Raw genomic sequence first — 15,418 nt, forward strand, 5'->3', positions numbered from 1 at the left:
ATTACTTTGAATGTAAATGGACTAAATGCTCCAATCAAAAAACAAGACTCATCTATGCTGCCTGCACTAGATACACTTCAGACCTAAAGACACTTGCAGATTGAAAGAGAAGGGCTGAAGAGATATTTATCATGCAAATGGATGTAAAAAGAAACCCAGGGTAGCAATGCTTATATCAAACAAAATTGACATTAAAACCAAGACTGGAAAAAGAGTCAAAAAAGAAAACTATATACTCACTTAGGGAACAATTCAACAAGAAGACATAACAAATGTAAATATCTATTTACCCAACATGGAACACCAAAATATATAAAACAATTAACAAACATAAAGGAAGTAATTTATAGTAATATAATAATAGTAGCTGACTTTATTACCTCACTTGTATCAATGGACAGATCATCTAAACAGAAAATCAACAAGGAAAAGGGGATTTTGAGTAACACAATGGACCAGATGGATTTAATAGATATATTCATAACATTCCATCCTAAAACGATAGAATATACATTCTTTCCAACTGTATCTAAACATTCCCCAGAAGAGATCTCATATTACATCACAAAACAAGTCTCAACAATTTCAAAAGGATCAAGGTCATACCATGCATCTTTTCTGACAGCAATGTAATGAAACTAGAAATCAATCATAAGAGAAAAAAAAATCTGGAAAGAAGACAAATAAATGGAAGTTAACATACTACTAAACAATGAGTGAGTCCACCAAGAAATTAAAGAGTAAATAAAAAAAAAAATACCTGGCTATAAATGAAAATGAAAACATGAAGTTCCAAAATGTTTGGGATATAGCAGAAGCAGTCCTAAAAGGTAAGTTTATGACAATAATGGCCTACTTCAATAAGCAAGGCCTATCTCAAATAAACAACAGAACCTTACACTTAAAGAAACTAGAAAAAGAAGAACAAACAAAATTCAAATCCAGCAGAAGGAATGGAATAATAAAGACTGGAGCAGAAATAAATGAGATAGAAATTAAAAACCAACAAAAACTCCAAACAAATGCAAACACACACTCTCCCCACCCACAACTCCCCCCCCCCCCCACCTTAAACAGATTAGTGAAACAAATAGCTGGTTCTTCCAAAACATGAACAAAACTGATAAACCTCTGGCCTGACTCTTAAAAAAAACTCAAGTAAACAAAATGAGAAACAAAATAACAACATTCACAGAAATGCAAACGATTATGAGAATATTATGAAAAATTATATGCCAACAAACTGGACAACCTAGAAAAAATGGGTAAATTCTTAGGAACATCTAAGCTACCAAAAATGAAATAGGAAAATGTTGAAAAATTGAACACATTGATTACCAGCAATGAAATTGAATTAGCAATTAAAAACTCCTAACCATGGGGCGCCTGGGTGGCTCAGTCGGTTAAGCGTCTGACTTCAGCTCAGGTCATGATCTCGCAGTCCATGAGTTCGAGCCCCGCGTTGGGCTCTGGGCTGATGGCTCAGAGCCTGGAGCCTGCTTCCAACTCTGTGTCTCCCTCTCTCTCTGCCCCTCCCCCGTTCATGCTCTGTCTCTCTCTTTCTCAAAAGTAAATAAACGTTAAAAAAAAAAATTTAAAAACTCCTAACCAAAAAAAAAAAATCGAGGACCAAATGATTTCACAGGTGTTTTCTAGCAAACGTTTGAGGAATAGTTAATACCTAATTCTTCTCAAACTATTCCAAAAGATAGAAGAGGAAGGAAACTTCCAAATTCATTCTATGATGCCAGCATTACCCTGATTCCAAAACAAGACAAAGACAGAACCAGAAAAGAGAACTACAAGTCAATATTTGTGATGAACATAGATGCAAAAATCCTCAACAACATATTAGCAAACCAAATCCAATGATACATTAAAAGAATCATTCAATATGTTTAAGTGGGATTTATTCCAGGGATGCAAGCGTGGTTCAATATTCACAAATCAGTCAACGTTATACAACACATCAATAAGAGAAAGTATAAAAACCATATGATCATTTCAATAGATGCAGAAAAAGCATTTCGCAAAGTACGGCTTCCATTCATGATAAAAACCCTCAACAATGTAGGTTGAGAAGGAGCATACCTCAACATAATAAAGGGTTATATGAATAATAATAACCCATAATCTGTGGGTTATATGAAAAAAAAACCAGATAACATCATACTCAATGGTGAAAACCTGAGTTTTTCCTCTAAGGTCAGAAACAAGACAAAGATGTCCACTCTCATCACTTTTATTAAACATAGTACTGTAAGTCTCAGTCACAGAAATCAGAGAAGAAAGAGAAATAAAAGGCATTCAAATTGGTAAGGAATAAGAAAATTTTTCACTATTTGCAGATAACAAGATACCATTATAGAAAACCCTAAAACAACCAACAAACTATTAGAACTGATAAATTATTTCAGCAATATCACAAGATACAAAGTCAATGTACAGAAATCCATTGCATTTCACTATATTAATAAGGAGCTAGCAGAAAGAGAAATTAAGAAAAACAATCCCATTTACAATTGCACCAAAAATAATAAAAATTCTAAAAGTAAACTGAACCAAAGAGGTGAAAAGATTTGTACTCTCAAAACTATGAAACACCGATGAAAGCAATTGAAGATGACACAAAAAATGGGAGAGACATTTCATGATCATGGATTGGAAGAATAAATATTTTTGAAATGTGAATACTACCCAAAGGAATCCACAGATTTAATGTAATCCCTCTCAAAATGCCAACACCATTTTCATAGGAGTAGAGCAAATAATTCTAAATTTTTTATAGAACTACAGAAGACCCTAAATAGCCAAAGAAATCTTTAAAAAGAAGAAAAAACTGGAGATACTAAAATTCCCATTTCAATATATATTACAAAACTGTGGTAGTCAAAACACTATGGTACTTGGACAAAAACAGACACAATGGAACAAGAGAATAGAAAGCCCAGAAATAAACCCACAATTCTATGATCAATTAATCTTCAATGAAAGAGGGATGAATATACAATGGGAAAGACAGTCTCTTCAACAAATGATGTTGGGAAAACCAGACAGCTACATAAAAAAAAAATGAACTGGACCACTTTATTACACCATGCACAAGAAAAAACTTAAAATGGATTAAGGATCTAAATGTGAGACCTGAAACCATAAAAATCCTAGAATACAGCACAGGCAATACTTTCTCTAACAGTGGCCATAACAACATCTCTCTCTATGTGTCTACTGAGGCAAGGGCAACAAAAGGAAAAATAAGTTATTGGCATAAATTATATAAAGAATTTACAAAACTCAAAAAAACAAATAACCCAATTAAAAAATGGGCAGAAGTTATGAACAGACATTTCTCCACAGAGGACATACAGATGGCCAACAGACACATGAAAAGATGCTCAACATCACTCATCATCAGGGAAATGTGATTCAAAACGACAGTGAGATATCACTTCATACCTGTAAGAATAACAAAAATCAAAAACTCAATAAACAAGTGTTGATAAGGATGTGGAGGAAAACGAACCCTAGTGCACTGTTGGTGGGAATGCAAACTGGTGCAGACACTGTGGAAGATGGGATCTTCCTTAAAAAAGGAGGTTTTAAGAGGTTCCTTAAAAAAATTATAAATATAATTACCATATGATCCAGTAAGTAATTGCACTACTGGCTATTTACCCAAAGAATATGAAAACAATAATTAGAAGTTATATATGCAACCCTATGCTTATTCCAGAATTATTTCCAATAGCCTAACCAAGGAAACAGCTCAAGTGTCCATTGATAGCGGAATGGATAAAGAAGATGTGGCATATATACAATGAAATATTATTCAGGCACAGAAAGAATGAAATCTTTACATTTGCAATGAGAGATGGAACTAGAGAGTATTATGCTAAGTGAAATAAGTCAGTCCGAGAAAGACAAATGCCATAAAATTTCATGCATATGTGGGATTCAAGAAACAAAACAAAGAAAAACAAACAAAAAAACAAACAGACCCTCCACTACAGACAACAAAGAGATGGTTACCAGAGTGGGGTAGACTGGTTGGATGGTGAAACAGGTGATGGAGATTAAGAGTACACTTATCATGATGAGCACTGAGTAATATATGAAATTATTGAATCACTATACTCTACACCTAAAGCTAATATAGAACTGTACGGTTAACAAGAGTGAAATTTAAAAAATAAATAAAAACAAAGAAAAAAGAAGGAGTATCAAAATAAACAACTCATACAAAAGAGCTGAGACTTCTGAATACCAGAAGTGGAGTGAGGAGGAGTAGAAATTGGAGGAAGATGGTCAAAAATATAAACTTGCGGTTATAAGATAAATAGGTATGAGGGAGCATGATGGCTGTAGCTAACACTGATGTATTTTATACGAGAAGATTATGAAAAGAGTAAATTCTATGGCTTCTCATCATATGGAGACTTAGTGTTTCTTTCTTTTTGTTATATCCATATGAGAAGATGGATGTTAGGTGAACCCATTGCAATAATTATTTTACACTACATGTAAATGAAACCATCATGCTGTATGCCTTAAACTTTTACAGTGCTGTATGTCAATTATTTTTCAGTAAAACTGAAAAAAAGCAACCTTCAAGAGGAAAAAAGTATATAACATACTCTGGTGGTATTTTCAATGTATATACATATAATACACATGAGAACTGTAACATAAAAGATAGCAACAGGCAAAGACAGGATATTTATCCATTATGCTTGCAACATTTCTACATTTTACATTAAGTAGTACAATATTAACTCTGGACAGATACACGTATATACACATACACACACATATATATTCTCCTATAGTCTCATATATGTACCTGAGGAAGAAATTCCTGCCTCATCAGTTTTGTAGCAGTTATACATATTCTACATAATACAAAGACATAGCAAAAAGGGAATAATTCAATTATCACATAATGGTAAAAATATACCATCCAAAGAAAGTTAGCAAAGGAAAAAGGGAGAACAAAAATAGGATGGCTCAAACAGGAAACAAGTAATAAAATATATGGGCTAAATTCACTATTCTTAATGATCTAAATGCTGCAATTGAAAGCAACAGATTATGAGAATAAAAACACAATAACCAACTAGATGTTGCCTATAAGCAACATACTTTACATATATACAAATAGGTTAAAAGAAAATGGTTGAAAAAAATATATACCATGTAAGCAATAAGCAAGTAAGGCTGAAGTGGCAACATAAATATCAGGATAGGTTTTAATACAAAGAATATTATAAGAGGTAAAAAGGGGCATATAATTGCTAAAGGGGCCATTCATCAAGAAGACATAATAATCATAAAAACATATACACCTAATGATAGAGTCTCAAAATCAGTTTTACAAAAATAAAAAGAATTGAGTAATACAATAGATAATATCACAATCATAGCAAATGATTTAAGACCCTTCTGTAAGCAATTCATAAGACAACTATTCAAAATTACTAACTGCATAGAAATAAATGCATGAAAAATGAGTACATATGTAGAAGAAGATCTGAATAATACTACCAACCATCTTTTTCTAAGTGACATGTATAGTACAGTGTATATAAGATCTTTGGAATACACATATTTTTTCAAGTCTATGCTGCACTTTCACTAAGATAGCTGCATCCTGGACCATAAAACAAATCTCAATACATTAAAAGAATCAGATGTACACCAAGAATGTTCTCTGGCCAAACTTTGAATTCAGTTGAAAATCAGTAATAAGAAATCTAACAAACCTGAACTATCTGCAAATTAATAATACTATAAGTTAAAGAAGAAATTATAAGATAAATGGAAATATTTTGCTAAAGCAATATACCAATATATCGTTAAAGCAATACTTGGAAATATTTTCAAAGACAGCTAAACCAGTACTTATATGGATATTTATAATGTAAATACATATTTAGAGAAAAAAAAGAATGATACAAAATAACTGACCTGCATATCTACATAAAGAAGTTAGAAGAATAAATCAGGCCAAGATAAGTAAAATTAAAAACAAATAAAAAAAACCCTAAACAAACAAAAATAACCAAAACAAACAAACGAAACAAAACCCAGAAATTGGTGGAAGAGAAAACATATAATACAGAGAGTTTCTAAAAGTCAAAAGTTGATTCTTTGAAAAGATCATCAAAATCAGCATATCCTTAGTTGGAAAGAACAAGAAAAAAGATAACCCAAATCACCAGTACTATCATCACTAAAAAAGAGGTTGTCACTGAAAAGCATACACATAAAAATGATAGAGTATATGAACAACAAACTCAATAACTTAGATGAAATGTACATATGTATTAAAAAGTATAATTCATTTAAATCAACACAAAGAAATAGAAAATTTGTCTAGCTCTACAACTATTAAGACTTTTCTTTTTTGTCAAAAATCTTTTCTAAAGGAAAACTCCACACCCAAGTAGTTTCAGTAGTAAATTCTATCCGTCCTTCCCATCCCCCCACCAGAAAATAGAGATGGAATAGACACTACCACCTTGTTTTCTGAGGATAATATCAACCTAATACCAAAACGTTACAAAGACATAATGAGCAAATAAATAAATAAATAAATAAATATCAATATCATTCATAAATATTCATATAAAAATCCTTAATAGAATATTAACAGGTTAAATCATATATATAACATATCATGACTGAAGATTATTCCAGAAATATTTAAAAAATCAGAACAATCCACCACATTAACCATAACCATTAATTAATACCCATTATTAAGCCATTAACCACATTAACAATATTAAAACAGCAACATCATAAAGAAGAAAGTAATACTATATTATATGTGCTTGATAGGATTCTTGTACTTTCTTTAATTCTTTTTTTAAATGTTTATTTATTTGTGAGAGAGAGAGAGGGTGAGTATGAGTAGGGGAGGGCATAGAGAGAAGGAAGCCCAAAATCTAAAGCAGGCTCTAGGCTCCTAGCTGTCAGCACAGAGCCCAACACAGGGCCCAAAACCACAAACCAAAAAATCATGACCTGAGCTGAACTTCATCGCTTAACCAACTGAGCAACTCAGGCACCCCTGGATTGGATTAGTTTCATGCAAACAACACCCCCCCCCCAAAAAAAAATCTACAAAATAATTTCTACAGAAAATAAATGAATTTAGCAGTATTACAAGATTCAAAATTAATATAAAAATCATACTCTTATAAATTAGGGACAGAAGATGGGAAAGCAACTTTTTAAAATCCCATTCATAATGGCATAAAAACTTAGCACCCTTAGGTGTCCAACCTTTCTCTGCATAGAAAAGTATATACAATTCTTGGGGATATACCACCTACTGAATTGGCCAATGTTTTTAAAATGTTGGTTTTCTCCACATTTACCTTTAGAGTGAACATAGTCTCAGTGAAAATTCAAGTAGGTTTTTTTTTTTGGTACAAATTAACAGTTTAATTCTAAAATTTATATGGACATGCAATAGGTCTAGAAGAACCAGAACAATTCTTAAAAAGAAGATCTACATTGAAGAACTTACCCTACATGATTTCAAAAACTAATTTTAAGGTTAATGGTAATTAACATAGGTTGATATTTGTGAAAAGATATATATCAATGGAATAGAAATGGGCCCAGAAACGAACCCATATATATCATAAAATGATTTTCCACAATAGGGAAAGAAACATCTCTTCAAAAAATATTTATGGGGACGCCTGGGTGGCTCAGTCAGCTAAGCGTCTGACTTCAGCTCAGTTCATGATCTCACAGTTCATGAGTTGGAGCCCCTTGTCGGGTTCTGTGCTTGCAGCAGGAAGACTGGAGCCTGCTTCAGATTCTGTCTCTTTCCCTCCGCCCCTCCCCCACTTCTGCTCTGTCTCTCAAAAATAAATAAATGTAAAAAAAAAAAAAAAAGAAGGAGAAATAGTCATGAAACAACTCTGCATCTATAGGAGGGAAAAATAACTCTTCACATAATCTATAAATCAGAAGACTGAACATGATCCTAAGTGTAAAACACAAAACCATAAAACTTTTAGATGAAAATAAGCGATTAGCTTTGTGACCTTGGAGTAATTAAAAGTAACTTATGCAAAACACAAAAAACATAGAACATAAAATTTGTTAAATTGGAGTTTAGCGAAATTAGAAAATTTAATTCTTCAAAAAATTCCATTAAGAGAGAGAAAATGCGAGATTGAGAGAAGATATTTGCAACACAGGCAAAGAACTTCCAAGTAGAATATATAAAGAAATGTTACAACTCATTAATGATAAGCTGAACACACTAAAAAACAGAATATTCAGAAAATGCAAGTTGAAACCACAATGAGATACTATTACACACCTACTGAATTGGCCAAAATATGGAGCTACTGGAATTTTCCTATGTTGGTTGTAGAAACATCAAATGTTAAACCTATTTTGAAAAGTTCATTCATAGTTTCTTAAAACGTTATACATACAGGTTCTGGAAGGAAGATGGCGACATATGAGGATGCTGGGCTCACCACGTCCTGCTGTCCACTTAGATTCCACCCACATCTGCCTAAAGAACCCAGAAAACCACAAGAAGACTAGCAGAATGGACTCTCTGGAGCCAAGCGTAGACAAGAGGCCCACGGAAGACGGTAGGAAGGGCGGAGAGGCGGTGCCCGCTATGTGCTACACGGACTGGCGTGAGGGAGCCGGGGCGGTGGAGAGGCAGCCAGCTGACCCATCAAGTCAGAGTCCCGAGTCTGGCTTTCAAAAGCGGAGGGGCAGAATGGAGTGTGTTCTGACAGCCAGCGGGACTTAACATCTGGAATGTTATAAGTTAACAGCTCTGCTCCCAGAGTGGGAGGGCTAGAGGACAACAGGAGGGAGACTTGTTGAGCCCCGGACGACAGAGTGCAGCTTGGCGGGGAACAAAGGTGCTCCCCAGCGCCATCTCCCTCGCCCATCCTCCAGCCAAAATCCCAAAGGGAACCAGTTCCTACCAGGAAAATTGCTTGCAGTGCACAAACACCCAACGCTGTGCTTCTGCGTATCCATCCCTCCAGCGGCAGGTCTGACTCCCTCCCGGTGCCGCAGGGCCCCTCCCAAAGTGGATCACAGGAGGGAAAGAGAGGTGAGCCTGCCCCTCCCGCCCCTGTGCACCTTGGGATCCACCGCGGCTCATACACCAGATCCCATCAAAGCAGCACCACAAGCCTGGCAGTGTGCAAGTAGCCCAGACAGGGGCCACACCACTCCACAGTGAGTCCTGCCCCTGGGAGAGGGGAAGAGAAGGTACACACCAGTCTGACTGTGGCCCCAGCGGTGGGCTGGGGGCAGACATCAGACCTGACTGTGGCCTGCCCACCAACACATGTTACTCCAGACAGCACAGGGGAAGAGCCCTGCAGTTCCACGCCACTCTAGGGGCTATCCAAAATGACAAAACGGAAGAATTCTCCTCAAAAGAAACTCCAGGAAGTAGGGACAGCTAATGAACTGATCAAAAATGATTTAAGCAATGTAACAGAAAGTGAATTTAAAATAATAGTCATAAAATTAATCACTGGCCTTGAAAAAAAGTATAGAGGAGGGCAGAGAATCTATTACTACAGAGATCAAGGGATGAAGAAACCATCAGGAGGAGCTAAAAAAATGCTATAAATGAGCTTCAAAATAAAATGGAGGTGACCACAGCTTGGAGTGAAGAGGCAGAGGAGAGAATAGGTGAATTACAAGATAAAATTATGGAAAAAGAAGAAGCTGACAAAAAGAGAGATAAAAAAATATAGGAGTATGAGGGGAGAATTAGAGAACTAAGTGACACAATTAAACTTAATAATATATGCATATTTGGGATTCTAGAGGAGGAGGAGAGAGGGAAAGGTGATGAAGGTGTACTTGAAGAAATCATAGCTGAGAACTTCCCTGATCTGGGGAAGGAAAAATCCAATAGGCACAGAGAACTCCCTTCAGATGTAACGTGAATCAATCTTCTGCATGACATATCATAGTGAAACTGGCAAAATACAAGGATAATGAGAAAATTCTGAAAGCAGCTAGGGATAAGCATGCCCTAACATATAAAGGGAGACCAATAAGACTAGTGACGGATCTCTCTACTGAAACTTGAAAGGCCAGAAAAGAATGGCAGGAAATCTTCAATGTGATAAACAGAAACAATATGCAGCTGAGAATCCTTTATCCAGCAAGTCTGCATTTAGAATAGAAGGAGAGATAAAGGTCTCCCCAAACAAACAAAAACTAAAGGAATTCATCACCACTAAACCAGCCCTACAAGAGATCCTAAGGGGGATCCCGTGAGACAAAGTACTAGAGACATCGCTACAAGCATGAAACATACAGACATCACAATGACTCTAAACCCATATCCTTCTATAATAACACTGAATGTAAATGAACTACAGGCTACAACCAAAAGACACAGGGTATCAGAATGGATAAAAAAAAAACAAGACCCATCCATTTGCTGTCTACAAGAGACTCATTTTAGACCTGAGGACAACTTCAGATTGAAAGTGAGGGGATGGAGAACTATCTATCATGCTACTGGAAGTAAAAAGAAAGCTGGAGTAGCCATACTTCTATCAGACAAACTAGACTTTTAATTAAAGGCTATAACAAGAGAGGAAGAAAGGCATTATATAATAATTACAGAGTCTATCCATCAGGAAGAGCTAACAATTATAAATGTCTATGTGCCAAATACGGGAGCCCGCAAATATATAAAACAATTACTCACAAACATAAGCAACCTTATTGATAAGAATGTGGTAATTTCAGGGAACTTTAACGCTCCACTTACAGAAATGGATAGATCATCTAGACACATGGTCAGTAAAGAAACAAAGGCCCTGAAAGATACATGGAATCAGATGGACTTGACAGATATATTTAGAATTCTGCATCCCAAAGCATCAGAATATACTTTCTTCTCGAGTGCACATGGATCTATTCTCCAAGATAGATCACATACTGGGTCACAAAATAGCTCTTCATGAGTATACAAGAATTGAGATCATACCATGCATACTTTCAGACCACAGTGCTATGAAGCTTGAAATCAACTACAGGAAAAAGTCTGGAAAACCTCCAAAAGCATGGAGGTGAAAAAACACCCTACTAAAGAATGAATGGGTCAACCAGGAAATTAGAGAAGAAATTTAAAAAATATATGGAAACAAATGAAAATTAAACTACAACAATCCAAACGCACTGGGATGCAGCAAAGGCAGTCCTGAGAGGAAAATATGTTGCAATCCAGGCCTATCTCAAGAAACAAGAAAAATCCCAAATACAATATCTAACAGCACACCTAAAGGAAATAGAAGGAGAACAGCAAAGACACCCCAAACCCAGCAGAAGAAGAGAAATAATAAAGATCAGAGCAGAAATAAACAATATAGAATCTAAACTGTAGAGCAGATCAATGAAACCAGGAGTTGGTTTTTTGAAAAAATAAACAAAATGGATAAACCTCTAGCCAGGTTTCTCACAAAGAAAACGGAGAGGACCCAAATAGATAAAATCATCAATGAAAATGTAATTATTACAACCAATCCCTCAGAAATACAAAGAATTATCAAGGAATACTATGAAAAATTATATTCCAACAAACTGGACAACCTGGAAGAAATCGACAAATTCCTAAATAACCACACACTTCCAAAACTCAAACAGGAAGAAATAGAAAGCTTGAACAGACCCATAACCAGTGAGGAAATTGAATCAGTTATCAAAAATCTCCCAACAAATAAGAGTCCAGGACCAGATGGCTTCCCAGGGGAATTCTACCAGACATTTAAAGCATAAATAATACCTTTCTCAAGCTATTCCAAAAAATAGAAAGGGAAGGAAAACTTCCAGTCTCATTCAATGAAGCCAGCATTACTTTGATTCCTAAACCACACAGAGACCCAGTAAAAAAAGAGAACTACAGGTCAATATCCCTGATGAATATGGATGCAAAAATTCTCAATAAGATACTAGTGAATCGAATTCAACAGCATATAAAAAGAATTATTTACCATGATCAAGTGGGATTCATTCCTGGGATGCAGGACAGGTTCAACATTCACAAAACAATCAATGTGATACATCACATTAATAAAAGGAAAGATTAGAACCATATGATCCTGTCAATCGATGCAGAAAAGGTATCTGACAAAATTCAGCAACCTTTCTTAATAAAAACCCTCGAGAAAGTCGGGATAGAAGGAACATACTTAAAGATCATAAAAGCCATTCATGAAAAGCCCACAGCTAATATCATCCTCAATGGGGAAAAAGTGAGAGCTTTCCCCCTGAGATCAGGAACATGACAGGGATGTCCACTCTCACTGCTGTTGTTTAACATAGTGTTGGAAGTTCTACCATCAGCAACCAGACAACAAAAGGAAATCAAAGGCATCAAAATTGACAACGATGAAGTCAAGCTTTCACTTTTTGCAGATGACATGATATTATACATGGAAAATCCGATGGACTCCACCAAAAGTCTGCTAGAACTGATACATGAATTCAGCAAAGTCGCAGGATACAAAATCAATGCACAGAAATCAGTTGCATTCTTATACACTAATTATGAAGTAACAGAAAGACAAATAAAGAAACTGATCCCATTCACAATTGCACCAAGAAGCATAAAATACCTAGGAATAAACCCAACCAAAGGTGTAAAACATCTGTATGCTGAAAACTGTAGAAAGCTTATGAAGGTAATTGAAGAAGATATAAACAAATGGAAAGACATTCCCTGCTCATGGATTGGAAGAATAAATATTGTCAAAATGTCAATACTACCCAAAGCTATCTACACATTCAATGCAATCCCAATTAACATTGCACCAGCATTCTTCTAGAAGCTAGAACAAGCAATCCTAAAATTTATATGGAACCACAAAAGGCCCCTAATAGCCAGCGTAATTTTGAAGAAGACCAAAGTGGAAGGCATCACAATCCCAGACTTTAGCCTCTACTACAAAGCTGTAATCATCAAGACAGCATGGTATTGGCACAAAAATAGACACATAGACCAATGGAATAAGATAGAAACCCCAGAACTAGACCCACAAACGTATGGCCAACTCATCTTTGACAAAGCAGGAAAGAATATCCAATGGAAAAGACACTCTCTTTAACAAATGGAGCTGGGAGAACTAGACAGCAACTTACAGAAGGATGAAACTAGACCACTTTCTTACACCATTCACAAAAACAAACTCGAAATGGATAAAGGACCTGAATGTGAGACAGGAAACCATCAAAACCCTAGAGGAGAAAGCAGGAAAAGACCTCTCTGACTTCAGCTGCAGCAATTTCTTACTTGACACATCCCCAAAGGCAAGGGAATTAAAAGCAAAAATGAACTATTGGGACCTCATGAAGATAAAAATCTTCTGTACAGCAAAGGAAACAATCAACAAAACTAAAAGGCAACCAACAGAATGGGAAAAGATATTTGCAAATGACATATCGGACCAAGGACTAGGATCCAAAATCTATAAAGAGCTCACCAAACTCCACACCCGAAAAACAAATAATCCAGTGAAGAAATGGGCAGAAAACATGAATAGACACTTCTCTAAAGAAGACATCCACATGACAAACAGGCACATGAAAAGATGCTCAACGTCGCTCCTCATCAGGGAAATACAAATCAAAACCACACTCAGATATCACCTCACGCCAGTCAGAGTGGCCAAAATGAACAACTCAGGAGACTATAGATGCTGGAGAGGATGTGGAGAAACAGAAACCCTCTTGCACTCTTGGTAGGAATGCAAACTGGTGCAGCTGCTCTGGAAAGCTGTGTGGAGTTTCTGAAAAAATTAAAAATAGACCTACCCTATGACCCAGCAGTAGCACTGCTAGGAATTTACCCAAGGGATACAGGAGTGCTGATGCATAGGGCACTTGTACCCCAATGTTTATAACAGCACTCTCAACAATAGCCAAATTATGGAAAGAGGCTAAATGTCCATCAACTGACAAATGGATAAAGAAATTGTAGTTTATATATACAATGGAGTACTACGTGGCAATGAGAAAGAATGAAATATGGCCCTTTGTAGCAACATGGATGGAACTGGAGAGTGTTATGCTAAGTGAAATAAGCCATACAGAGAAAGACAGATACCGTATGTTTTCACTTTTATGTGGATCAGAGAAACTTAACAGAAGTCCATGGGGGAGGGGAAGAAAAAAAAAAAGAGGTTAGAGAGGGAGAGAGCTAATGTATAAGAGACTCTAAAAAACTGAGAACAAACTGAGGGTTGATGGGGGGTGGGAGGGTGGGGAGGTTGGGTGATGGGTACTGAGGAGGGCACCTTTTGGGATGAGCACTGGGTATTGTATGGAAACCAACTTGACAATAAATTTCATATTTAAAAAAATGTAAAAAAAATTATATAAATACTTTCCATATGATCCTCCTGTTCTATACATAGGTATTTTACACAAGAGGAATAAAAATCTTTCTCCACATGAATAGACATAGTACATGAATGTTCATAGCAGTTTTATTTATAATAACTTAAAATAGTAAAAAAAACAAAATTTCAATTAATAGGTGACCAAATAAAAAATTATGGTATATGTATACATATAATAATGCTCAGCAATAAAAAGTAAGAAGTTATTTATATATCCAAGACATGATAAATCTCAGAATCATTATGACAAGAAGGAAAGTGATGTAAAAAAGGATCCATGATGATGAGGACATTCAGATAAATATCTAAAAACTACAAATTAATCTATAGTGATGGAAGGCAAACCAGTGGTTGCCTAAGGATCAGGGTGGAAAGAAGAATGCATCACAAAGAGGAAGAAGGAAACTTTTGATGGATGGAAATGTTTGTTACCTTGATTGTACTTATGGTTTTGTGGATATATTTACATATGTCAAACACCAGTTAATTGTGCACTTTAAACACATACAATTTATTTTAAAAATTCTATCTCCTTAAAGTTTTCCATATGAATTCTGAATCAATATTTTCTTTGTATATATAATTTTTTACTGAAGTTAAAATACACTCTTACCATTTTCTAAATACACTTCATGTTCTCAAGAAATAATTCAAACAGAAGCTCAACCAAATGATATGGCATTATTTCCATTTTTAGAAAACATATATATGTATATATATGTATATCTATATACACACATACATTACATATATATATACACACATTTATGTATGTGTACATATGTGGGTATATATATGTGTGTGTATATATGTGTGTGTGTGTATATGTACTCTCTCTCATATATATGTATGTATATGTATATATATACACACACACTATATATATATATATATATATATATATATATATATATATATATATATTAGAGTGTGTGTGCATGGGAACTAGGGAAGGACAGAGAGAAAGAATCTCAAGCAGACTCTGTGCTGTC

Source organism: Acinonyx jubatus, chromosome C2, assembly GCF_027475565.1.
Source record: "Acinonyx jubatus isolate Ajub_Pintada_27869175 chromosome C2, VMU_Ajub_asm_v1.0, whole genome shotgun sequence".
Classification (NCBI taxonomy): Eukaryota; Metazoa; Chordata; class Mammalia; order Carnivora; family Felidae; genus Acinonyx; species Acinonyx jubatus.